The sequence below is a fragment of the Oncorhynchus keta genome, chromosome 15, assembly GCF_023373465.1.
Source record: "Oncorhynchus keta strain PuntledgeMale-10-30-2019 chromosome 15, Oket_V2, whole genome shotgun sequence".
NCBI classification, from domain to species: domain Eukaryota; kingdom Metazoa; phylum Chordata; class Actinopteri; order Salmoniformes; family Salmonidae; genus Oncorhynchus; species Oncorhynchus keta.
In genome coordinates, this window is record NC_068435.1 from 3,010,502 (window position 1) to 3,038,121 (window position 27,620).

Consider the following 27,620-nt stretch of genomic DNA (forward strand, 5'->3'; position numbering starts at 1 on the left):
AGAGACCGTGGCCCCTTTAAGATACCGTGGCCCCTTTAAGATACCGTGGCCCCTTTAAGATACCGTGGCCCCTTTAAGATACCGTGGCCCCTTTAAGATACCGTGGGCCCTTTAAGATACCGTGGCCCCTTTAAGATACCGTGGCCCCTTTAAGATACCGTGGCCCCTTTAAGATACCGTGGCCCCTTTAAGATACCGTGGCCCCTTTAAGATACCGTGGCCCCTTTAAGATACCGTGGCCCCTTTAAGATACCGTGGCCCCTTTAAGATACCGTGGCCCCTTTAAGATACCGTGGGCCCTTTAAGATACCGTGGGCCCCTTTAAGATACCGTGGCCCCTTTAAGATACCGTGGCCCCTTTAAGATACCGTGGCCCCTTTAAGATACCGTGGCCCCTTTAAGATATCGTGGCCCCTTTAAGATACCGTGGCCCCTTTAAGATATCGTGGCCCCTTTAAGATACCGTGGCCCCTTTAGGATACCGTGGCCCCTTTAAGATACCGTGGCCCCTTTAAGATATCGTGGCCCCTTTAAGAGACCTTGGCCCCTTTAAGATACCGTGGCCCCTTTAAGATACCGTGGCCCCTTTAAGATACCGTGGCCCCTTTAAGATACCGTGGCCCCTTTAAGATACCGTGGCCCCTTTAAGATACCGTGGCCCCTTTAAGATACCGTGGCCCCTTTAAGATACCGTGGCCCCTTTAAGATACCGTGGCCCCTTTAAGATACCGTGGCCCCTTTAAGATACCGTGGCCCCTTTAAGATACCGTGGCCCCTTTAAGATACCGTGGCCCCTTTAAGATACCGTGGCCCCTTTAAGATACCGTGGCCCCTTTAGGATACCGTGGCCCCTTTAAGATACCGTGGCCCCTTTAAGATACCGTGGCCCCTTTAGGATACCGTGGCCCCTTTAAGATACCGTGGCCCCTTTAAGATACCGTGGCCCCTTTAAGATACCGTGGCCCCTTTAAGATACCGTGGCCCCTTTAAGATACAGTGGCCCCTTTAAGATACCGTGGCCCCTTTAGGATACCGTGGCCCCTTTAAGATACCGTGGCCCCTTTAAGATACCGTGGCCCCTTTAAGATACCGTGGCCCCTTTAAGATACCGTGGGCCCTTTAAGATACCGTGGGCCCTTTAAGATACCGTGGCCCCTTTAAGATACCGTGGCCCCTTTAAGATACCGTGGCCCCTTTAAGATATCGTGGCCCCTTTAAGATACCGTGGCCCCTTTAAGATACCGTGGCCCCTTTACGATACCGTGGCCCCTTTAAGATACCGTGGCCCCTTTAAGATACCGTGGCCCCTTTAAGATACCGTGGCCCCTTTAAGATACCGTGGCCCCTTTAGGATACCGTGGCCCCTTTAAGATACCGTGGCCCCTTTAAGATACCACAACGTGGCCCCTTTAAGATACCGTGGCCCCTTTAAGATACCGTGGCCCCTTTAAGATACCGTGGCCCCTTTAGGATACCGTGGCCCCTTTAAGATATCGTGGCCCCTTTAAGATACCGTGGCCCCTTTAAGATACCGTGGGCCCTTTAAGATACCGTGGCCCCTTTAAGATACCGTGGGCCCTTTAAGATACCGTGGCACTAAGACAAATGGAAAACTCATTAAACCCAAAGGAAATAGAACACACAAATCAAGTACAGTATTTTAAAAACACCAACAAAATAGGCATAAGTGTGTTGTGTTTTGAGCATTTGCAAACCTTAAGGTAAAAACAAACCAAAAAAATCGCCAGGCCTCATTTAATTTGGTTTAATTACGGCCTTAATCTCACTCCCTCCCCAAGATTACAGCCCCAGGGAAACACTTCAAAGAGAGACAATGAACCCCAATTTTCCCGGGAAAAAAAAAACAGTGTCTAACACTGAGCTCTAATGTGAAAGGGCCCGCACACACATGGAATATTCTTACTTAATTTAGCATCTAACTTAATTTAGCATGCGCTACCCTTAGACACAATTATCCTGGTATCGTTACTTGACCAAAGTCCAACAAATATAAGGGTAGGTCTTAAGGTAAGTGTATAGTTAGTGGAAATGTTGTTGACAGTTATTGTACATGACCAATCATGTACTTGGGACCATCCAGATAAACAGATGCTGTTCAAATTCACCTGGTTTCACCCCAATCAAGCTGGAGATCAGCTGTTCAAGTGGACACACACACACACACACACAGTGAACACACACACACACACGCACACACACACACACACACACGCACACGCACACGCACACGCACACACACACACACACACACGCACACGCACACGCACACGCACACGCACACACACACACACACACACGTGAACACACACACACACACGTGAACACACACACACACACACAGTGAACACACAGTGAACACACACACACACACACGTGAACACACACACACACACACACACACACACACACACACACACACACACACACACACACACACACACACACACACACACACACACACAGTGAACACACACACACACACAGTGAACACACACACACACACACAGTGAACACACACACACACACACAGTGAACACACACACACACACACACAGTGAACACACACACACACACACAGTGAACACACACACACACACACACACACACACACACACACACACACACACACACACATACGCACAGACAACACACACACACACACACACACACACACACAACCTACACACAACCTACACACACACACACACACAGTGAACACACAAACACACACACACGTGAACACACACACACACACACACACACACACACACACACACACACACACACACACACACAGTGAACACACAAACACACACACACGTGAACACACACACACACACACACACACACACACACACACACACACACACACACACACACACACACACAACCTACACACAACCTACACACACACACACACACACAGTGAACACACAAACACACACACACACGTGAACACACACACACACACACACACACACACACACACACACACACACACACACACACACACACACACAGTGAACACACACACACACACGTGAACACACACACACACACACACACACACACACACACACACACACACACACACACACACACACACACACACACACACACACACACACACACACACACACACACACACACGTGTGAACACACATGTGAACACACACACACACACACACACACACACACACACACACACACACACACACACACACACACACACACACACACACACACACACACACACACACACAAACATTCCAGCAGTCATCATTGTCACCGGCCAACTAGGGGCTGTTAACGGAGCTGCTTCAGAGCTGAGTGGCCGATGAGAGCCATATTGGTACAGCGCATGTGATGTGGAAGGGCAGTGCTTATTGTGTGTGATGGAAGGATGCACTCATTATCACATTAGAGCTCAGTGTTGGACACTTAGTGTTTATCTGCTTTCAGACAATACCTACATGAACACCAGAGACACACACACTCACACTCACCATATCCATAATGCTGAATGAATTAAACATGGACTAAATAGGAGATAGAGGGGATAGACAGATATTGGAGCTTGACGGGTAGAGGAGATTGGTGGGTACAGGAGATAGACGGGTACAGGAGGTAGACGGATAGAGGGGATAGACAGAGAGGAGATGGACGGATAGAGGGGATAGACGGATAGAGGGGATAGACAGAGAGGAGATGGACGGATAGAGGGGATAGACAGAGAGGAGATGGACGGATAGAGGAGATGGACAGATAGAGGAGATGGACAGATAGAGGAGATGGACAGATAGAGGAGATGGACAGATAGAGGATGGACAGATAGGAGATGGACAGATAGAGGAGATGGACAGATAGAGGAGATGGACGATAGAGGGAGATGGACATAGATAGAGGAGATGGACAGATAGAGACAGAGAGGAGATGGACAGATAGAGGAGATGGACAGATAGAGGAGATGGACAGATAGAGGAGATGGACAGATAGAGGAGATGGACAGATAGAGGAGATGGACAGATAGAGGAGATGGACAGATAGAGGATATGGACAGATGGACAGATAGAGGAGATGGACGGATAGAGGGGATAGACAGAGAGGAGATGGACGGATAGAGGAGATGGACTGATAGAGGAGATGGACAGATAGAGGAGATGGACAGATAGAGGAGATGGACAGATAGAGGAGATGGACAGATAGAGGAGATGGACAGATAGAGGAGATGGACAGATGGAGGAGATGGACAGATAGAGGAGATGGACAGATAGAGGAGATGGACAGATAGAGGAGATGGACAGATAGAGGATATGGACAGATGGACAGATAGAGGAGATGGACAGATAGAGGAGATGGACAGATGGAGGAGATGGACAGATGGAGGAGATGGACAGATAGAGGAGATGGACAGATGGACAGATAGAGGAGATGGACAGATAGAGGAGATGGACAGATGGACAGATAGAGGAGATGGACAGATAGAGGAGATGGACATATAGAGGAGATGGACAGATAGAGGAGATGGACAGATGGACAGATAGAGGAGATGGACAGATGGACAGATAGAGGAGATGGACAGATAGAGGATATGGACAGATGGACAGATAGAGGAGATGGACAGATAGAGGAGATGGACAGATGGACAGATAGAGGAGATGGACAGATGGACAGATAGAGGAGATGGACAGATAGAGGAGATGGACAGATGGACAGATAGAGGAGATGGACAGATAGAGGAGATGGACAGATAGAGGAGATGGACAGATAGAGGAGATGGACAGATAGAGGAGATGGACAGATAGAGGAGATGGACAGATAGAGGAGATGGACAGATGGACAGATAGAGGAGATGGACAGATAGAGGAGATGGACAGATAGAGGAGATGGACAGATGGACAGATAGAGGAGATGGACAGATAGAGGAGATGGACAGATGGACAGATAGAGGAGATGGACAGATAGAGGAGATGGACAGATGGACAGATAGAGGAGATGAGTAAATAAATAAGATCTGGTGCAACCAGTTACGTTCAGAAGACACGTAATTAGTTACATTTTTATTTCACCTTTATTAGGCTAGTTGAGAACACCTTTATTTAACCAGGTAGGCCAGTTGAGAACAAGTTCTCATTTACAACTGCAACCTGGCCAAGATAAAGCAAAGCAGTACGACACATACAACAACACAGAGTTACACATGGAATAAACAAAACATACAGTCAGTAATACAGTAGAACAAAAGAAAACAAAAAGTCTATATACAGTGAGTGTAAATGAGGTAAGTTAAGGAAATAGGTCATGGTGGCGAAGTAATTACAATATAGCAATTAAACACTGGAATGGTAGATCGGCAGAAGATGAATGTGCAGGTAGAGATACTGGGGTGCAAAGGAGCAAAATAAATAAATAAATACCAGTATGGGGATGAGGTAGATAGATGGGTGGGCTGTTTACAGATGGGCTATGTACAGGTACAGTGATCTGTGAGCTGCTCTGACAGCTGGTGCTTAAAGCTAGTGATTGAGATATGAGTCTCCAGCTTCAGAGATTTTTGCAGTTCGTTCCAGTCATTGGCAGCAGAGAACTGGAAGGAAAGACAACCAAAGGATTGTCTTTGGGGGTGACCAGTGAGATATACCTGCTGGAGCGCGTGCTACGAGTGGGTGCTGCTATGGTGACCAGTGAGATATACCTGCTGGAGCCCGTGCTAAGATTGGGTGTTGCTATGGTGACCAGTGAGATATACCTGCTGGAGCGCGTGGTACGGGTGGGTGCTGCTATGGTGACCAGTGAGATATACCTGCTGGAGCGCGTGCTACGGGTGGGTGCTGCTATGGTGACCAGTGAGTTGAGATAAGGCGGGGTTTTACCTAGCATAGACTTGTAGATGACCTGGAGCAAGTGGGTTTGGCGACGAGTATGAAGTGAGGGCCAATCAACGAGAGCGTACAGGTCACAGTGGTGGATAGTATACGGGGCTTTGGTGACGAAACGGATGGCACTGTGATAGACTGCATCCAGTTTGTTGAGTAGAGTGTTGGAGGCTATTTTACAGATGACATCACCAAAGTCGAGGATCGGTAGGATGGTCAGTTTTACGAGGGTTTGGCAGCATGAGTGAAGGAAGCTTTGTGGCGAAATAGAGATGCTTAATATGAGTCTGGAAGGAGAGTTTACAGTCTAACCAAACGCCTAGGTATTTGTAGTTGTCCATGTATTCTAAGTCCACCGGTGTGCAATCTAGGTATCACATGATCTGTCACATGATCTCAGTATATATACACCTGTTCTGAAAGGCCCCAGAGTCTGCAACACCACTAAGCAAGGGGCACCATCAAGCAAGCAGCACTATGAAGACCAAGGAGCTCTCTAAACAGGTCAGGGACAAAGTTGTGGAGAAGTACAGATCAGGGTTGGGTTATAAAAACATATTAGAAACTTTGAACATCCCACGGAGCACCATTAAATCCCTTATTAAAAAATTGAAAGAATATGGCACCACAACAAACCTGCCAAGAGAGGGCCACCCACCAAAACTCACAGACCAGGCAAGGAGGGTATTAATCAGAGAGGCAACAAAGAGACCAAAGATAAGCTGCAAAGCTCCACAGTGGAGATTGGAGTATCTGTCCATAGGACCACTTTAAGCCGTACACTCCACAGAGCTGTGCTTTACAGAAGAGTGGCCATAAAAAAAGCCATTGCTTAAAGAAAGAAATAAGCAAACACGATTGTTGATTGCCAAAAGGCAAGTGGGAGACTCCCCAAACATATGGATGAAGGCTCTCATCACCCCGAGATTACCATCCCAATGCAATATGTAAATATATATGCCATTTAGCAGACGCTTTTATCCAAAGCGACTTACAGTCATGTGTGCATACATTCTACGTATGGGTGGTCCCGGGAATCGAACCCACTACCCTGGCGTTACAAGCGCCATGCTCTACCAACTGTGCTACAGAAGGAATGTCCTGGTAAACCGAACCATTGCATGACCAATCTGTTCAGCCTGGCCTCAGAACCTTACAAACACGCTCTCCGTATTTCTGAGCACCTCCAAGACGCAAGATACCTTCTTATGGTCTAGTTACTGTAGACAGAAACTAAAGGAGGTTGATTGGTCTGTGAATTGCCAGGGACCTAACGATACAATATTATGACAATACTTAGGTGCCGATACGTCATGTAAAGCGATTCCACACTGTGATTTTATTCCGATTTGATGTTCCGAACATATTGCTCACTAAATGTCTGCTGCAGAAGGACAAGCTAGAGAATGAGGAAATTAGTTTTAAATCAGTCATGGAAATAAAAGTGCTGTATACATGCTGGCTCATTATTTAAAATGAAAATGTAGAGTAAGCTATAGGAGTGTTGGCGCAGGTATAACCAGCTAGTGCTAGCCAATGCTACCTATCAAAAATCGATAGTTGGAGTCAGAGCCATTAGTCTGACACTGTCTGGCTGCTTCAGCAGTGAACAAAGAGTGTAATCTCACCCTCTCCTTTCCTCTCCTTTCCTCTCCTCTCCTCTCCTCTCCTCTCCTCTCCTCTCCCTCTCCCCTCTTCTCTTCTCTTCCTCTCCTCCTCTCCCTCATCGTGTCCTCCTCCTTCCTTATTTCACACGTATTACTGAGGAGTGTGTTGGGTGTAGACAGAGAGAGAGTGTGTGTGTGTGTGTGTGTGTACCAAGGCTCTGGTCCGGTGGATGGCAGATCGATGGACAGATGAACTGTGAGGTCTAATGAAGTATCTAAAGGGTTGTGTGTTTCTTTTTTTCTCAGAATGTTCTATGTGTTCTAGAACGTTCCTCAGAAAAAACAAAAGCGAAGTAGAAGAAAACAAAAATATTTGTGCTTGAAAAAATAAAACAGAACAGAAAGATAAATGTGTCTACATCTCAACCTTCTTTGTGGGTCCTGGCCATAAGACTTAATCCACGTCACATGCGACGTCGTCTTGAGCTAGGCAGCGTGGGAAGTACCGCCTGGAGTGCTGTATCCAGGCCTGGCATGACACCTGATCCACGTCTCCGCAAGCCTCCTCCATTACCTGTAGAAGGGGTTGGTGGGGCTGGCGATCAGACACCTTCCACCATGCAGAGAAGAAATCTCTGCATGAGGGGGAGGGGGGGGGGGTTGAGTGCGATGAAAAGTGGGTGACCTGTGAACCAATTGCGGACCACAGCAGCCCGGTGGAAACTAACATTGTACCTGGGCTGCTCTGGCCCCCGGTGATTAGCGATTGAGGGTGTCCAGAAATGTGATAATGTGTTGCAGTGTTGTATGGGCCCAGGATTGCATGATGGTGAAGGACGCCGTTTTGACTAACAGCTGCACACATTGTTATGTTGCCACCACGTTGTCATGGGGCGTCGGTGATGGCACGGTGTCCGATGATATTTCTGCCGTTTGTCTCTTGTCTTTTGCAAGGTTGAAACCTTCCTTGTCCACATGTATTAGCTCACGATGCACTGCGTCTGCTTCTAGCTCCATGACCCTCTGAAAGAGACGAGACAAAACAATGTAGCGCAACATGATGTAACCAGACAGAGATCAGTCAACATGATGTAAGAACCAGACAGAGATCAGTCAACATGATGTAAGAACAGACAGGGATCAGTCAACATGATGTAGGACCAGACAGGGATCAGTCAACATGATGTAGGAACAGACAGAGATCAGTCAACATGATGTAGGACCAGACAGGGATCAGTCAACATGATGTAGGACCAGACAGAGATCAGTCAACATGATGTAGGAACAGACAGGGATCAGTCAACATGATGTAGGACCAGACAGAGATCAGTCAACATGATGTAGGACCAGACAGAGATCAGTCAACATGATGTAGGACCAGACAGAGATCAGTCAACATGATGTAGGACCAGACAGAGATCAGTCAACATGATGTAGGACCAGACAGAGATCAGTCAACATGATGTAGGAACAGACAGAGATCAGTCAACATGATGTAGGAACAGACAGAGATCAGTCAACATGATGTAGGTAAAGACAGGGATCAGTCAACATGATGTAGGACCAGACAGAAATCAGTCAACATGATGTAGGACCAGACAGAGATCAGTCAACATGATGTAGGTTAAGACAGGGATCAGTCAACATGATGTAGGTAAAGACAGGGATCAGTCAACATGATGTAGGACCAGACAGGGATCAGTCAATATGATGTAGGACCAGACAGAGATCAGTCAATATGATGTAGGACCAGACAGAGATCAGTCAACATGATGTAAGAACAGACAGGGATCAGTCAACATGATGTTGGAACAGACAGGGATCAGTCAACATGATGTAGGACCAGACAGGGATCAGTCAACATGATGTAGGAACAGACAGAGATCAGTCAACATGATGTAGGACCAGACAGGGATCAGTCAACATGATGTAGGACCAGACAGAGATCAGTCAACATGATGTAGGAACAGACAGGGATCAGTCAACATGATGTAGGACCAGACAGAGATCAGTCAACATGATGTAGGACCAGACAGAGATCAGTCAACATGATGTAGGACCAGACAGAGATCAGTCAACATGATGTAGGACCAGACAGAGATCAGTCAACATGATGTAGGAACAGACAGAGATCAGTCAACATGATGTAGGTAAAGACAGGGATCAGTCAACATGATGTAGGACCAGACAGAGATCAGTCAACATGATGTAGGAACAGACAGAGATCAGTCAACATGATGTAGGAACAGACAGAGATCAGTCAACATGATGTAGGACCAGACAGGGATCAGTCAACATGATGTAGGACCAGACAGAGATCAGTCAACATGATGTAGGAACAGACAGGGATCAGTCAACATGATGTAGGACCAGACAGAGATCAGTCAACATGATGTAGGACCAGACAGAGATCAGTCAACATGATGTAGGACCAGACAGAGATCAGTCAACATGATGTAGGACCAGACAGAGATCAGTCAACATGATGTAGGAACAGACAGAGATCAGTCAACATGATGTAGGAACAGACAGAGATCAGTCAACATGATGTAGGTAAAGACAGGGATCAGTCAACATGATGTAGGACCAGACAGAAATCAGTCAACATGATGTAGGACCAGACAGAGATCAGTCAACATGATGTAGGTTAAGACAGGGATCAGTCAACATGATGTAGGTAAAGACAGGGATCAGTCAACATGATGTAGGACCAGACAGGGATCAGTCAATATGATGTAGGACCAGACAGAGATCAGTCAATATGATGTAGGACCAGACAGAGATCAGTCAACATGATGTAAGAACAGACAGGGATCAGTCAACATGATGTTGGAACAGACAGGGATCAGTCAACATGATGTAGGACCAGACAGGGATCAGTCAACATGATGTAGGAACAGACAGAGATCAGTCAACATGATGTAGGAACAGACAGAGATCAGTCAACATGATGTAGGACCAGACAGAGATCAGTCAACATGATGTATGACCAGACAGAGATCAGTCAACATGATGTAGGTAAAGACAGGGATCAGTCAACATGATGTAGGTAAAGACAGGGATCAGTCAACATGATGTAGGAACAGACAGGGATCAGTCAACATGATGTAGGACCAGACAGGGATCAGTCAACATGATGTAGGAACAGACAGAAATCAGTCAACATGATGTAGGACCAGACAGAGATCAGTCAACATGATGTAGGTTAAGACAGGGATCAGTCAACATGATGTAGGTAAAGACAGGGATCAGTCAACATGATGTAGGACCAGACAGGGATCAGTCAATATGATGTAGGACCAGACAGAGATCAGTCAATATGATGTAGGACCAGACAGAGATCAGTCAACATGATGTAAGAACAGACAGGGATCAGTCAACATGATGTTGGAACAGACAGGGATCAGTCAACATGATGTAGGAACAGACAGGGTCATGATGTAGGAACAGACAGAGATCAACATGATGTAGGACCAGACAGAGATCAGTCAACATGATGTACAGACAGAGATCAGTCAACATGATGTTAGACAGAACAGACAGAGAATCAGTCAACATGATGTAGGAAGACAGTCAGATGTAGGAACAGACAGGATCAGTCAACATGATGTTAGGAACAGACAGACCAGACAGAGATCAGTCAACATGATGTAGGACCAGACAGAGATAAAGATGTAGGTAAAGAAGGGATCAGTCAACATGATGTAGGACCAGACAGGGATCAGTCAACATGATGTAGGACCAGACAGGGATCAGTCAACATGATGTAGGACCAGACAGGGATCAGTCAACATGATGTAGGACCAGACAGAGATCAGTCAACATGATGTAGGAACAGACAGAGATCAGTCAATATGATGTAGGAACAGACGTAGATCAGTCAACATGATGTAGGACCAGACAGAGATGAGTCAATATGATGTAGGACCAGGCAGGGATCAGTCAACATGATGTAGGACCAGACAGAGATCAGTCAACATGATGTAAGAACAGACAGGGATCAGTCAACATGATGTAGGACCAGACAGAGATCAGTCAACATGATGTAGGACCAGACAGAGATCAGTCAACATGATGTAGGACCAGACAGGGATCAGTCAACATGATGTAGGAACAGACAGGGATCAGTCAACATGATGTAGGTTAAGACAGGGATCAGTCAACATGATGTAGGACCAGACAGAGATCAGTCAACATGATGTAAGACCAGACAGAGATCAGTCAACATGATGTAGGACCAGACAGGGATCAGTCAATATGATGTAGGAACAGACATAGATCAGTCAACATGATGTAGGACCAGACAGGGATCAGTCAACATGATGTAGGACCAGACAGGGATCAGTCAACATGATGTAGGAACAGACAGGGATCAGTCAACATGATATAGGACCAGACAGGGATCAGTCAACATGATGTAGGACCAGACAGAGATCAGTCAACATGATGTAGGAACAGACAGAGATCAGTCAACATGATGTAGGAACAGACAGAGATCAGTCAACATGATGTAGGACCAGACAGAGATCAGTCAACATGATGTAGGACCAGACAGGGATCAGTCAACATGATGTAGGACCAGACAGAGATCAGTCAACATGATGTAGGACCAGACAGGGATCAGTCAACATGATGTAGGAACAGACAGAGATCAGTCAACATGATGTAGGACCAGACAGAGATCAGTCAACATGATGTTGGAACAGACAGAGATCAGTCAACATGATGTAGGAACAGACAGGGATCAGTCAACATGATGTAGGACCAGACAGAGATCAGTCAATATGATGTAGGAACAGACAGAGATCAGTCAACATGATGTAAGAACAGACAGAGATCAGTCAATATGATGTAGGACCAGACAGAGATCAGTCAATATGATGTAGGACCAGACAGAGAACAGTCAACATGATGTAGGACCAGACAGAGATCAGTCAACATGATGTAGGACCAGACAGAGATCAGTCAACATGATGTAGGAACAGACAGAGATCAGTCAACATGATGTAGGAACAGACAGAGATCAGTCAACATGATGTAGGACCAGACAGAGATCAGTCAACATGATGTAGGACCAGACAGGGATCAGTCAACATGATGTAGGAACAGACAGGGATCAGTCAACATGATGTAGGTTAAGACAGGGATCAGTCAACATGATGTAGGACCAGACAGAGATCAGTCAACATGATGTAAGACCAGACAGAGATCAGTCAACATGATGTAGGACCAGACAGGTATCAGTCAATATGATGTAGGAACAGACATAGATCAGTCAACATGATGTAGGACCAGACAGGTATCAGTCAACATGATGTAGGACCAGACAGGGATCAGTCAACATGATGTAGGAACAGACAGGGATCAGTCAACATGATATAGGACCAGACAGGGATCAGTCAACATGATGTAGGACCAGACAGAGATCAGTCAACATGATGTAGGAACAGACAGAGATCAGTCAACATGATGTAGGAACAGACAGAGATCAGTCAACATGATGTAGGACCAGACAGAGATCAGTCAACATATTGTAGGACCAGACAGGGATCAGTCAACATGATGTAGGACCAGACAGAGATCAGTCAACATGATGTAGGACCAGACAGAGATCAGTCAACATTTTTATTTTTTATTTTTTTTATTTCACCTTTATTTAACCAGGTAGGCTAGTTGAGAACAAGTTCTCATTTGCAACTGCGACCTGGCCAAGATAAAGCATAGCAGTGTGAACAGACAACACAGAGTTACACATGGAGTAAACAATTTAGCAAGTCAATAACACAGTAGAAAAAAATGGGCAGTCTATATACAATGTGTGCAAAAGGCATGAGGAGGTAGGCGAATAATACAATTTTGCAGATTAACACTGGTGATAAATGATCAGATGGGCATGTACAGGTAGAGATATTGGTGTGCAAAAGAGCAGAAAAGTAAATAAATAAAAACAGTATAAAAACAGTATGGGAATGAGGTAGGTGAAAAGGGTGAGCTATTTACCAATAGACTATGTACAGCTGCAGCGATCGGTTAGCTGCTCGGATAGCTGATGTTTGAAGTTGGTGAGGGAGATAAAAGTCTCCAACTTCAGCGATTTTTGCAATTCGTTCCAGTCACAGGCAGCAGAGTACTGGAACGAAAGGCGGCCAAATGAGGTGTTGGCTTTAGGGATGATCAGTGAGATACACCTGCTGGAGCGCGTGCTACGGATGGGTGTTGCCATCGTGACCAGTGAACTGAGATAAGGCGGAGCTTTACCTAGCATGGACTTGTAGATGACCTGGAGCCAGTGGGTCTGGCGACGAATATGTAGTGAGGGCCAGCCGACTAGAGCATACAAGTCGCAGTGGTGGGTGGTATAAGGTGCTTTAGTGACAAAACGGATGGCACTGTGATAGACTGCATCCAGTTTGCTGAGTAGAGTGTTGGAAGCCATTTTGTAGATGACATCGCCGAAGTCGAGGATCGGTAGGATAGTCAGTTTTACTAGGGTAAGCTTGGCAGCGTGAGTGAAGGAGGCTTTGTTGCGGAATAGAAAGCCGACTCTGGATTTGATTTTTGATTGGAGATGTTTGATGTGAGTCTGGAAGGAGAGTTTGCAGTCTAGCCAGACACCTAGGTACTTATAGATGTCCACATATTCAAGGTTGGAACCATCCAGGGTGGTGATGCTAGTCGGGCATGCGGGTGCAGGCAGCGATCGGTTGAAAAGCATGCATTTGGTTTTACTCGCGTTTAGGAGCAGTTGGAGGCCACGGAAGGAGTGCTGTATGGCATTGAAGCTCGTTTGGAGGTTGGATAGCACAGTGTCCAATGACGGGCCGAAAGTATATAGAATGGTGTCGTCTGCGTAGAGGTGGATCAGGGAATCGCCCGCAGCAAGAGCAACATCATTGATATATACAGAGAAAAGAGTCGGCCCGAGAATTGAACCCTGTGGCACCCCCATAGAGACTGCCAGAGGACCGGACAGCATGCCCTCCGATTTGACACACTGAACTCTGTCTGCAAAGTAATTGGTGAACCAGGCAAGGCAGTCATCCGAAAAACCGAGGCTGTTGAGTCTGCCGATAAGAATTTGGTGATTGACAGAGTCGAAAGCCTTGGCGAGGTCGATGAAGACGGCTGCACAGTACTGTCTTTTATCGATGGCGGTTATGATATCATTTAGTACCTTGAGTGTGGCTGAGGTGCACCCGTGACCGGCTCGGAAACCAGATTGCACAGCGGAGAAGGTACGGTGGGATTCGAGATGGTCAGTGACCTGTTTGTTGACTTGGCTTTCAAGACCTTAGATAGGCAGGGCAGGATGGATATAGGTCTATAGCAGTTTGGGTCCAGGGTGTCTCCCCTTTGAAGAGGGGATGACTGCGGCAGCTTTCCAATCCTTGGGGATCTCAGACGATATGAAAGAGAGGTTGAACAGGCTGGTAATAGGGGTTGCGACAATGGCGGCAGATAGTTTCAGAAATAGTGGGTCCAGATTATCAAGCCCAGCTGATTTGTACGGGTCCAGGTTTTGCAGCTCTTTCAGAACATCTGCTATCTGGATTTGGGTAAAGGAGAACCTGGAGAGGCTTGGGTGAGGAACTACGGGGGGGCGGAGCTGTTGGCCGAGGTTGGAGTAGCCAGGCGGAAGGCATGGCCAGCCGTTGAGAAGTTCTTATTGAAGTTTTCGATAATCATGGATTTATCGGTGGAGACCGTGTTTCCTAGCCTCAGTGCAGTGGGCAGCTGGGAGGAGGTGCTCTTGTTCTCCATGGACTTCACAGTGTCCCAGAACTTTTTGGAGTTGGAGTTACAGGATGCAAACTTCTGCCTGAAGAAGCTGGCCTTAGCTTTCCTGACTGACTGCGTGTATTGGTTCCTGACTTCCCTGAACAGTTGCATATCACGGGGCTATTCGATGCTATTGCAGTCCGCCACAGGATGTTTTTGTGCTGGTCGAGGGCAGTCAGGTCTGGAGTGAACCAAGGGCTGTATCTGTTCTTGGTTCTGCATTTTTTGAACGGAGCATGCTTATCTAAAATGGTGAGGAAGTTACTTTTAAAGAATGACCAGGCATCCTCAACTGACGGGATGAGGTCAATGTCCTTCCAGGATACACGGGCCAGGTCGATTAGAAAGGCCTGCTCACAGAAGTGTTTTAGGGAGCGTTTGACAGTGATGAGGGGTGGTCGTTTGACTGCGGCTCCGTGGCGGATACAGGCGATGAGGCAGTGATCGCTGAGATCCTGGTTGAAGACAGCGAAGGTATATTTGGAGGGCCAGTTGGTCAGGATGACGTCTATGAGGGTGCCCTTGTTTACAGAGTTAGGGTTGTACCTGGTGGGTTCCTTGATGATTTGAGTGAGATTGAGGGCATCTAGCTTAGATTGTAGGACTGCCGGGGTGTTAAGCATATCCCAGTTTAGGTCACCTAACAGAACAAACTCTGAAGCTAGATGAGGGGCGATCAATTCACAGATGGTGTCCAGGGCGCAGCTGGGAGCTGACGGGGGTCGGTAGCAGGCGGCAACAGTGATAGACTTGTTTCTGGAGAGAGTAATTTTCAAAATTAGTAGTTCAAACTGTTTGGGTATGGACCTGGAAAGTATGACATTACTTTGCAGGCTATCTCTGCAGTAGACTGCGACTCCGCCCCCTTTGGCAGTTCTATCTTGACGGAAGATGTTATAGTTGGGTATGGAAATCTCTGAATTTTTGGTGGCCTTCCTGAGCCAGGATTCAGACACGGCAAGGACATCAGGGTTAGCAGAGTGTGCTAAAGCAGTGAGTAAAACAAACTTAGGGAGGAGGCTTCTGATGTTGACATGCATAAAACCAAGACTTTTTCGATCACAGAAGTCAACAAATGAGGGTACCTGGGGGCATGCAGGGCCTGGGTTTACCTCCACATCACCCGCGGAACAGAGAAGGAGTAGTATGAGGGTGCGGCTAAAGGCTATCAAAACTGGTCGCCTAGAGCGTTGGGGGCAGAGGATAAGAGGAGCAGGTTTCTGGGCATGGTAGAATATATTCAGGGCATAATGCGCAGACAGGGGTATGGTGGGGTGCGGGTACAGCGGAGGTAAGCCCAGGCACTGGGTGATGATGAGAGAGGTTGTATCTCTGGACATGCTGGTTGTAATGGGTGAGGTCACCGCATGTGGGGGGTGGGACAAAGGAGGTAACAGGGGTATGCAGAGTGGATCTAGGGGCTCCATTGTGAACTAAAACAATGATAACTAACCTGAACAACAGTATACAAGGCATATTGACATTTGGGAGAGACATACAGCGAGGCATACAGTAATCACAGGTGTTGAATTGGGAAAGCTAGCTAAAAACAGTAGGCGAGGCTAATCAGCTAGCACAACAAACAGCAGGTAAAATGGCGTTGACTAGGCAACTGGGCCGACAGATAAACAAACAAGCAGAATGGGGTACCGTGATTAATGGACAGTCCAGCGTGCGTCAGCTATGTAGCCAAGAAATCAGTGTCCAGGGGGCAGCGGTGGATGGGCAGGGAAGCTGGGCTGGCGAGTGTTATCCAGGTTTTTTTTTTTTTTTTTTTTTTTTAAACTAACAATGACTAAATAGCTTGTAGCTAGTTAGCTGGTTAGCGTCTGGAGGTTCTTGAGTGTGTCATAAAAATAAATCAAAATTAAAAGTGATAGCGAATCCGTATCACAGTGGGTGAGGCAGGTTTCCGGAAGGTATAAACAAATAAAAATCAAAGAGAGATAGAAAGTAAATGGGTTCAGAAGTGTTTGGGATGAGGTGAGTCAGATGGTTAGCAGGCCTGTGCTAACAAGCTAACAGTTCGTAGGCCCGGGCTAGACAAGCTAGCCGTTAGCAGGCCGAATAGCAAGTAGGGAGATAGCGAGGGCTAGAGAGCTAACCTTTGGGGGACGTCGCGATGGGGTGAGTCTGTTTATTCCTCTTCTTGCGGTGACATCGACAGACCGGTCGTGGGCCCGGGTAATTGTAGCCCAGGATTATGCTACAGGTGCGCTGGGTGAGCTGGAGACACAGCGTTTCAGAAAGCTCGCGGGCCTTGGCCAGCAGATGGATCTTTGGCGATGTCGCAACGAAAAAGCCTGTTGAGACCACCTCGGACGATTATGTCGGCGGACCAGTCGTGATGGATCGGCGGCGCTCCGTGTCGGCAGTAAAGGGTCCAGGCCAATTGGCAAAAGAGGTATCGTTGGGCCTCTTCGGCTAGTCGGGAGATGGGCTTAGCTCAAGGCTAACTGTAGCTTGTTTTGGGCCAGAGACGTTGGCCAGGAGTAGCCACTCGGAATTGCAGCTAGCTAGTTGCGATGATCCGGTGTAAAGGTTCAGAGCTTGCGGTAGGAATCCGGAGATGTGGTAGAGAAAGAGCAGTCTGATATGCTCTGGGTTGATGTCGCGCTGGTGTTCTAGTTAGCTTAGAAGACCGCTAGCAATGGCTAACTGAGTACGAGCTAGTAGCTAGTTGCTGGCTAGCTTCTGATGGTGGCTCCGGATCTAATGTAAAGTATAGAAAAGGCGGATCCGTACCACATTGGGTGATGCGGGTTGCAGGAGAGTATATTCAGCTCTAGTTTGAGAGTGAGATTAAAATATGTACGAAATATATACAGGAAAATAAACGAAGAAAACTATATTTACACTAGATAGGACGGGACAAGACAAAACATACGTACGACTGCTACGCCATCTTGGATTTAAAAAAAAAACATGATGTAGGAACAGACAGAGATCAGTCAACATGATGTAGGACCAGACAGAGATCAGTCAACATGATGTTGGAACAGACAGAGATCAGTCAACATGATGTAGGACCAGACAGGGATCAGTCAACATGATGTAGGACCAGACAGGGATCAGTCAACATGATGTAGGAACAGACAGGGATCAGTCAACATGATATAGGACCAGACAGGGATCAGTCAACATGATGTAGGACCAGACAGAGATCAGTCAACATGATGTAGGAACAGACAGAGATCAGTCAACATGATGTAGGAACAGACAGAGATCAGTCAACATGATGTAGGACCAGACAGAGATCAGTCAACATGATGTAGGACCAGACAGGGATCAGTCAACATGATGTAGGACCAGACAGAGATCAGTCAACATGATGTAGGACCAGACAGGGATCAGTCAACATGATGTAGGAACAGACAGAGATCAGTCAACATGATGTAGTACCAGACAGAGATCAGTCAACATGATGTTGGAACAGACAGAGATCAGTCAACATGATGTAGGAACAGACAGGGATCAGTCAACATGATGTAGGACCAGACAGAGATCAGTCAATATGATGTAGGAACAGACAGAGATCAGTCAACATGATGTAAGAACAGACAGAGATCAGTCAATATGATGTAGGACCAGACAGAGATCAGTCAATATGATGTAGGACCAGACAGAGAACAGTCAACATGATGTAGGACCAGACAGAGATCAGTCAACATGATGTAGGACCAGACAGAGATCAGTCAACATGATGTAGGAACAGACAGGGATCAGTCAACATGATGTAGGACCAGACAGAGATCAGTCAACATGATGTAGGACCAGACAGAGATCAGTCAACATGATGTAGGAACAGACAGAGATCAGTCAACATGATGTAGGAACAGACAGAGATCAGTCAACATGATGTAGGACCAGACAGAGATCAGTCAACATGATGTAGGACCAGACAGGGATCAGTCAACATGATGTAGGAACAGACAGGGATCAGTCAACATGATGTAGGTTAAGACAGGGATCAGTCAACATGATGTAGGACCAGACAGAGATCAGTCAACATGATGTAAGACCAGACAGAGATCAGTCAACATGATGTAGGACCAGACAGGGATCAGTCAATATGATGTAGGAACAGACATAGATCAGTCAACATGATGTAGGACCAGACAGGTATCAGTCAACATGATGTAGGACCAGACAGGGATCAGTCAACATGATGTAGGAACAGACAGGGATCAGTCAACATGATATAGGACCAGACAGGGATCAGTCAACATGATGTAGGACCAGACAGAGATCAGTCAACATGATGTAGGAACAGACAGAGATCAGTCAACATGATGTAGGAACAGACAGAGATCAGTCAACATGATGTAGGACCAGACAGAGATCAGTCAACATATTGTAGGACCAGACAGGGATCAGTCAACATGATGTAGGACCAGACAGAGATCAGTCAACATGATGTAGGACCAGACAGAGATCAGTCAACATGATGTAGGAACAGACAGAGATCAGTCAACATGATGTAGGACCAGACAGAGATCAGTCAACATGATGTTGGAACAGACAGAGATCAGTCAACATGATGTAGGACCAGACAGAGATCAGTCAACATGATGTTGGAACAGACAGGGATCAGTCAACATGATGTAGGAACAGACAGAGATCAGTCAACATGATGTAAGAACAGACAGGGATCAGTCAACATGATGTTGGAACAGACAGGGATCAGTCAACATGATGTTGGAACAGACAGGGATCAGTCAACATGATGTAGGACCAGACAGAGATCAGTCAACATGATGTAGGAACAGACAGGGATCAGTCAACATGATGTAGGAACAGACAGGGATCAGTCAACATGATGTAGGACCAGACAGAGATCAGTCAATATGATGTAGGAACAGACAGAGATCAGTCAATATGATGTTGGAACAGACAGGGATCAGTCAACATGATGTAGGACCAGACAGAGATCAGTCAACATGATGTAGGAACAGACAGAGATCAGTCAACATGATGTAGGAACAGACAGAGATCAGTCAACATGATGTAGGACCAGACAGAGATCAGTCAACATGATGTAGGACCAGACAGAGATCAGTCAACATGATGTAGGAACAGACAGAGATCAGTCAACATGATGTAACCAGACAGAGATCAGTCAACATGATGTAGGTAAAGACAGGGATCAGTCAACATGATGTAAGAACAGACAGAGATCAGTCAACATGATGTAACCAGACAGGGATCAGTCAACATGATGTAGGTAAAGACAGGGATCAGTCAACATGATGTAGGTAAAGACAGAGGGTTACCTACGTCAGAATGCCGTTCATTGACTATTGTTCAGCCTTCATTGGCCCATTCCTGTAACTGAGTCAGGTTTGTAGGCCTCCTTGCTTGCACATGCTTTTTAAGTTCTGCCCACAAATGTTCTATGGGTTTGAGGTCAGGGCTTTGTGATGGCCACTCCAATACCTTGACTTTGTTGTCCTTAAGCCATTTTGCCACAACTTTGGAAGTATACTTGGGGTCATTGTCCATTTGGAAGACCCATTTGCGACCAAGCTTTAACTTCCTGACTTGAGATGTTGCTTCAATATATCCACATCATTTTCCTCCCCCATGACGCCATCTATTTTGTGAAGTGCACCAGTCCCTCCTGCAGCAAGGCAACCCCACAACATGATGCTGCCACCCCTGTACTTCACGGTTGGGATGGTGTTCTTCAGCTTGCAAGCCACCCCCTTTTTCCTCCAAACATAACAATGGTCATTATGTCCAAACTCTTCTATTTTTGTTCCATCAGACCAGAGGACATTTCTCCAAAAAGTATGATCTTTGTCCCCATGTGCAGTTGCAAACCGTAGTCTGGCTTTTTTATGTCGGTTTTGGAGCAGTGGCTTCTTCCTTGCTGAGCAGCCTTTCAGGTTATGTCGATATAGGACTTGTTTTACTGTGGATATAGATACTTTTGTACCGGTTTCCTCCAGCATCTTCAAAAGGTCCCATTGATATTGTTCTGGGATTGATTTGCACTTTTCACACCAAAGTACGTTCATCTCTAGGAGACAGAATGCGTCTCCGTCCTGAACGCGTCTCCTTCCTGAACGCGTCTCCGTCCTGATTGCTTGATTGATTGATTCCTGATGAAATGTGGTTGAAAAAACGAGTTTTAATGACTCCAACCGAAGTATGTAAACTTCCGACTTCAACTGTACATTGATTAATTTAATTTACATCCTGCTTGTTCTTACCAATTTGACTTTGTTGCTGTGGAATAGGACTCTGATAAAACGCTTAAAGTTTAGTCATTAATTTAACATCTGAATTATTATTTTTTAAACAGGACAAAATCTGTGTGTGTGTGTGTGTGTGTGTGTGTGTGTGTGTGTGTGTGTGTGTGTGTGTGTGTGTGTGTGTGTGTGTGTGTGTGTGTGTGTGTGTGTGTGTGTGTGTGTGTGCGTGTGTATGCCTGTGTGCGATTACAAGCAGGTGTGCTAGATGTGAGATAAGGTGTGTGTGTGTGTATACCTTTCTGTGATTGTCTGGATACAGAGTAAACATGCTAGATCTAACCTTTTAGCAATGTATTCCATTATCAAAGTAGTGATTGAGGTGGAACAGCCAGAGTGGAGACAGAACCAGCAACACCATGGTTACGTAACAGGTTCTCTCGCTGTGTCATAAAAGCCCAGCTCTCTTGGCATTAAAGGGGGTAGTAGCAACTACAGCAGTAGTATTGTGATGGATGGATGGATTGACAGAAAAATAGATAACTGGCATGTCAGTAGCTGACTTGGATACACTTCCTCAGAGATGAATCTCTGGTTGGCAGACACACACACACACACACACACACACACACACACACACACACACACACACACACACACACACACACACACACACACACACACACACACACACACACACACACACACACACACACACACACACACACACACACACACACACACACACACACACACACACACACACACACACACACACACACACGCACACACGCACACACACACACACACACACACACACACACACACACACACACACACACACACACACACACACACACACACACACACACACACACACACACACACACACACACACACACACACACACACAGGTTTCCAGGATTAGAAGAGGACAGGCAGAGATGTGAAATCAAGACAACTGTTGGGGCAACCTAAGAGGAGGAGGAGAACAGAGGAGGAGGAGGAGGAGAACAGAGGAGGAGGAGAACAGAGGAGGAGGAGAACAGAGGAGGAGGAGAACAGAGGAGGAGGAGAACAGAGGAGGAGGAGAACAGAGGGGGAGGAGAACAGAGGAGGAGGAGAACAGAGGAGGAGGAGAACAGAGGAGGAGGAGAACAGAGGAGGAGGAGAACAGAGGAGGAGGAGAACAGAGGAGGAGGAGAACAGAGGGGAGGAGGAGAACAGAGGAGGAGGAGAACAGAGGAGGACGAGGTAGAGTTTAATGGAGGAGAGGGGGAGGAGAACAGAGGAGGAGGAGAACAGAGGAGGAGGAGAACAGAGGAGGAGGAGAACAGAGGAGGAGGAGAACAGAGGGGGAGGAGAACAGAGGAGGAGGAGAACAGAGGAGGAGGAGAACAGAGGAGGACGAGGTAGAGTTTAATGGAGGAGAGGGGGAGGAGAACAGAGGAGGAGGAGAACAGAGGAGGAGGAGAACAGAGGGGGAGGAGAACAGAGGGGAGGAGAACAGAGGGGGAGGAGAACAGAGGGGGAGGAGAACAGAGGAGGAGGAGAACAGAGGGGGAGGAGAACAGAGGGGGAGGAGAACAGAGGAGGAGGAGAACAGAGGGGGAGGAGAACAGAGGGGGAGGAGAACAGAGGGGGAGGAGAACAGAGGAGGAGGAGAACAGAGGTTCAGTAGTAACAGAACAGGTTCAGTAGGAACAGAACAGGGACAGGTTCAGTAGTAACAGAACAGGTTCAGTAGTAACAGAACAGGACAGGTTCAGTAGTAACAGAACAGAACAGGGTCAGTAGTAACAGAACAGGTTCAGTAGTAACAGAACAGGACAGGTTCAGTAGTAACAGAACAGGGACAGGTTCAGTAGTAACAGAACAGGTTCAGTAGGAACAGAACAGAACAGGTTCAGTAGGAACAGAACAGGACAGGTTCAGTAGTAACAGAACAGGACAGGTTCAGTAGTAACAGAACAGGACAGGTTCAGTAGTAACAGAACAGGTTCAGTAGGAACAGAACAGGACAGGTTCAGTAGTAACAGAACAGGTTCAGTAGGAACAGAACAGGGACAGGTTCAGTAGGAACAGAACAGGTTCAGTAGGAACAGAACAGGTTCAGTAGTAACAGAACAGGGACAGGTTCAGTAGTAACAGAACAGGGACAGGTTCAGTAAGAACAGAACAGGTTCAGTAGTAATAGAACAGGACAGGTTCAGTAGGAACAGAACAGGTTCAGTAGTAACAGAACAGGGACAGGTTCAGTAGTAACAGAACAGGGACAGGTTCAGTAGGAACAGAACAGGGACAGGTTCAGTAGTAACAGAACAGGGACAGGTTCAGTAGGAACAGAACAGGGACAGGTTCAGTAGGAACAGAACAGGGACAGGTTCAGTAGGAACAGAACAGGGACAGGTTCAGTAGTAACAGAACAGGGACAGGTTCAGTAGGAACAGAACAGGGACAGGTTCAGTAGGAACAGAACAGGGACAGGTTCAGTAGGAACAGAACAGGGACAGGTTCAGTAGGAACAGAACAGGGACAGGTTCAGTAGTAACAGAACAGGGACAGGTTCAGTAGTAACAGAACAGGGACAGGTTCAGTAGTAACAGAACAGGGACAGGTTCAGTGGGAACAGAACAGGGACAGGTTTAGTAGTAACAGAACAGGGACAGGTTCAGTAGTAACAGAACAGGGACAGGTTCAGTAGTAACAGAACAGGGACAGGTTCAGTAGTAACAGAACAGGGACAGGTTCAGTGGGAACAGAACAGGGACAGGTTCAGTAGTAACAGAACAGGGACAGGTTCAGTAGTAACAGAACAGAACAGGTTCAGTAGTAACAGAACAGAACAGGTTCAGTAGTAACAGAACAGGGACAGGTTCAGTAGTAACAGAACAGAACAGGTTCAGTAGTAACAGAACAGAACAGGTTCAGTAGTAACAGAACAGGTTCAGTAGTAACAGAACAGGGTCAGTAGTAACAGAACAGGTTCAGTAGTAACAGAACAGGGACAGGTTCAGTAGTAACAGAACAGAACAGGTTCAGTGGGAACAGAACAGGGACAGGTTCAGTAGTAACAGAACAGGGACAGGTTCAGTAGGAACAGAACAGGTTCAGTAGTAACAGAACAGGGACAGGTTCAGTAGGAACAGAACAGGGACAGGTTCAGTAGTAACAGAACAGAACAGGTTCAGTAGGAACAGAACAGGTTCAGTAGTAACAGAACAGGGACAGGTTCAGTAGTAACAGAACAGGGACAGGTTCAGTAGTAACAGAACAGGGACAGGTTCAGTAGGAACAGAACAGGGACAGGTTCAGTAGTAACATAACAGGTTCAGTAGTAACAGAACAGGTTCAGTAGTAACAGAACAGGTTCAGTAGTAACAGAACAGGGACAGGTTCAGTAGTAACAGAACAGGGACAGGTTCAGTAGGAACAGAACAGGGACAGGTTCAGTAGTAACAGAACAGGGACAGGTTCAGTAGGAACAGAACAGGTTCAGTAGTAACAGAACAGGGACAGGTTCAGTAGGAACAGAACAGGGACAGGTTCAGTAGGAACAGAACAGGGACAGGTTCAGTAGGAACAGAACAGGTTCAGTGGGAACAGAACAGGGACAGGTTCAGTAGTAACAGAACAGGGACAGGTTCAGTAGGAACAGAACAGGTTCAGTAGGAACAGGACAGGTTCAGTAGGAACAGAACAGGTTCAGTAGTAACAGAACAGGGACAGGTTCAGTAGGAACAGAACAGGGACAGGTTCAGTAGTAACATAACAGGTTCAGTAGTAACAGAACAGGTTCAGTAGTAACAGAACAGGAACAGGTTCAGTAGGAACAGAACAGGTTCAGTAGGAACAGAACAGAACAGGTTCAGTTGTAACAGAACAGAACAGGTTCAGTAGTAACAGAACAGGGACAGGTTCAGAAGTAGGAATGGGCTCAACATCCTAATTATAATAATAACAATGATAAGACAACTGGTTATTATCTGTGTCTCTCTACAGCTTAATGACGAAGAGGACTGAAATGCCTGAATGATAAATAGAGGGATGGAGTGGGCGTTAGGAGAGAGGGATGGAGTGGGCGTTAGGAGAGAGGGATGGAGTGGGCGTTAGGAGAGAGGGATGGAGTGGGCGTTAGGAGAGAGGGATGGAGTGGGCTTTAGGAGAGAGGGATGGAGTGGGCGTTAGGAGAGAGGGATGGAGTGGGCGTTAGGAGAGAGGGATGGAGTGGGCGTTAGGAGAGAGGGATGGAGTGGGCGTTAGGAGAGAGGGATGGAGTGGGCGTTAGGAGAGAGGGATGGAGTGGGCGTTAGGAGAGAGGGGTGGAGTGGGCGTTAGGAGAGAGGGATGGAGTGGGCGTTAGGAGAGAGGGATGGAGTGGGCGTTAGGAGAGAGGGATGGAGTGGGCGTTAGGAGAGAGGGATGGAGTGGGCGTTAGGAGAGAGGGATGGAGTGGGCGCTAGGAGAGAGGGATGGAGTGGGCGTTAGGAGAGAGGGATGGAGGGGCGTTAGGAGAGAGAGGGGTGGAGTGGGCGTTAGGAGAGAGGGATGGAGTGGGCGTTAGGAGAGAGGGATGGAGTGGGCGTTAGGAGAGAGGGATGGAGTGGGCGTTAGGAGAGAGGGATGGAGTGGGCGTTAGGAGAGAGGGATGGAGTGGGCGCTAGGAGAGAGGGATGGAGTGGGCGTTAGGAGAGAGGGATGGAGTGGGCGTTAGGAGATAGGGATGGAGTGGGCGTTAGGAGAGAGGGATGGAGTGGGCGTTAGGAGAGAGGGATGGAGTGGGCGTTAGGAGAGCTGGATGGAGTGGGTGTTAGGAGAGAGGGATGGAGTGGGCGTTAGGAGAGAGGGATGGAGTGGGCGTTAGGAGAGAGGGATGGAGTGGGCGTTAGGAGAGAGGGGTGGAGTGGGCGTTAGGAGAGAGGGATGGAGTGGGCGTTAGGAGAGAGGGATGGAGTGGGCGTTAGGAGAGAGGGATGGAGTGGGCGTTAGGAGAGAGGGATGGAGTGGGCGTTAGGAGAGAGGGATGGAGTGGGCGCTAGGAGAGAGGGATGGAGTGGGCGTTAGGAGAGAGGGATGGAGTGGGTGTTAGGAGATAGGGATGGAGTGGGCGTTAGGAGAGAGGGATGGAGTGGGCGTTAGGAGAGAGGGATGGAGTGGGCGTTAGGAGAGCTGGATGGAGTGGGTGTTAGGAGAGAGGGATGGAGTGGGCGTTAGGAGAGAGGGATGGAGTGGGCGTTAGGAGAGAGGGATGGAGTGGGCGTTAGGAGAGAGATGGAGAGAGGGATGGAGTGGGTGTTAGGAGTGAGGGATGGAGTGGGTGTTAGGAGAGAGGGATGGAGTGGGCGTTAGGAGAGAGGGATGGAGTGGGCGTTAGGAGAGAGGGATGGAGTGGGCGTTAGGAGAGAGGGATGGAGAGAGGGATGGAGTGGGCGTTAGGAGAGAGATGGAGAGAGGGATGGAGTGGGTGTTAGGAGTGAGGGATGGAGTGGGCATTAGGAGAGAGGGATGGAGTGGGCGTTTAATGGGGAGCATCGCTGTACAGCTATTTTCAGGCCTCTCTAGAGATGTTTGATCGAGTTAAAGTCCTGGCTCTGTGTGGGCCACTCAAGGACATTCAGAGACTTGTCCCGAAGCCACTCCTGTGTTGTCTTGGCTGTGTGCTTAGGGTCATTGTCCTGTTGGAAGGTGAACCTTCACCCCAGTCTGAGGTCCTGAGCACTTTGGAGCAGGTTTTCATCAAGGATCTCTCTGTACTTTGCTCCGTACATCTTTCCCTTGATCCTGACTAGTCTCCCAGTCCCTGCCGCTGAAAAACATCCCCACAGCATGATGCTGCCACCACCATGCTTCACCGTAGGGATGGTGCCAGGTTTCCTCCAGACGTGACGCTTGGCATTCAGGCCAAAGAGTTCAATCTTTGTTTCATCAGACCAGAAAATCTTGTTTCTCATGGTCTGATAGTCCTTTAGGTGCCTATTGGCAAACTCCAAGTGGGTGGTCATGTGCCTTTTACTGAGGAGTGACTTCCGTCTGGCCACTCTACCATAAAGGCCTGATTGGTGGAGTGCTGCAGAGATGGTTGTCCTTCTGGAAGGTTCTCCCATCTTCACAGAGGAACTCTGGAGCTCTGTCAGAGTGACCAT

At 47.3% G+C, this 27,620-nt stretch overlaps 1 protein-coding gene across 50 annotated transcripts in view; it reads left to right on the forward strand.

Moving 5' to 3' along the window:
- ak5 (adenylate kinase 5) overlaps positions 1–27,620 on the forward strand; it is a 222,451-nt gene that overhangs the window by 44,819 nt on the left and 150,012 nt on the right. The gene's annotated exons all lie outside the window — the stretch shown is intronic.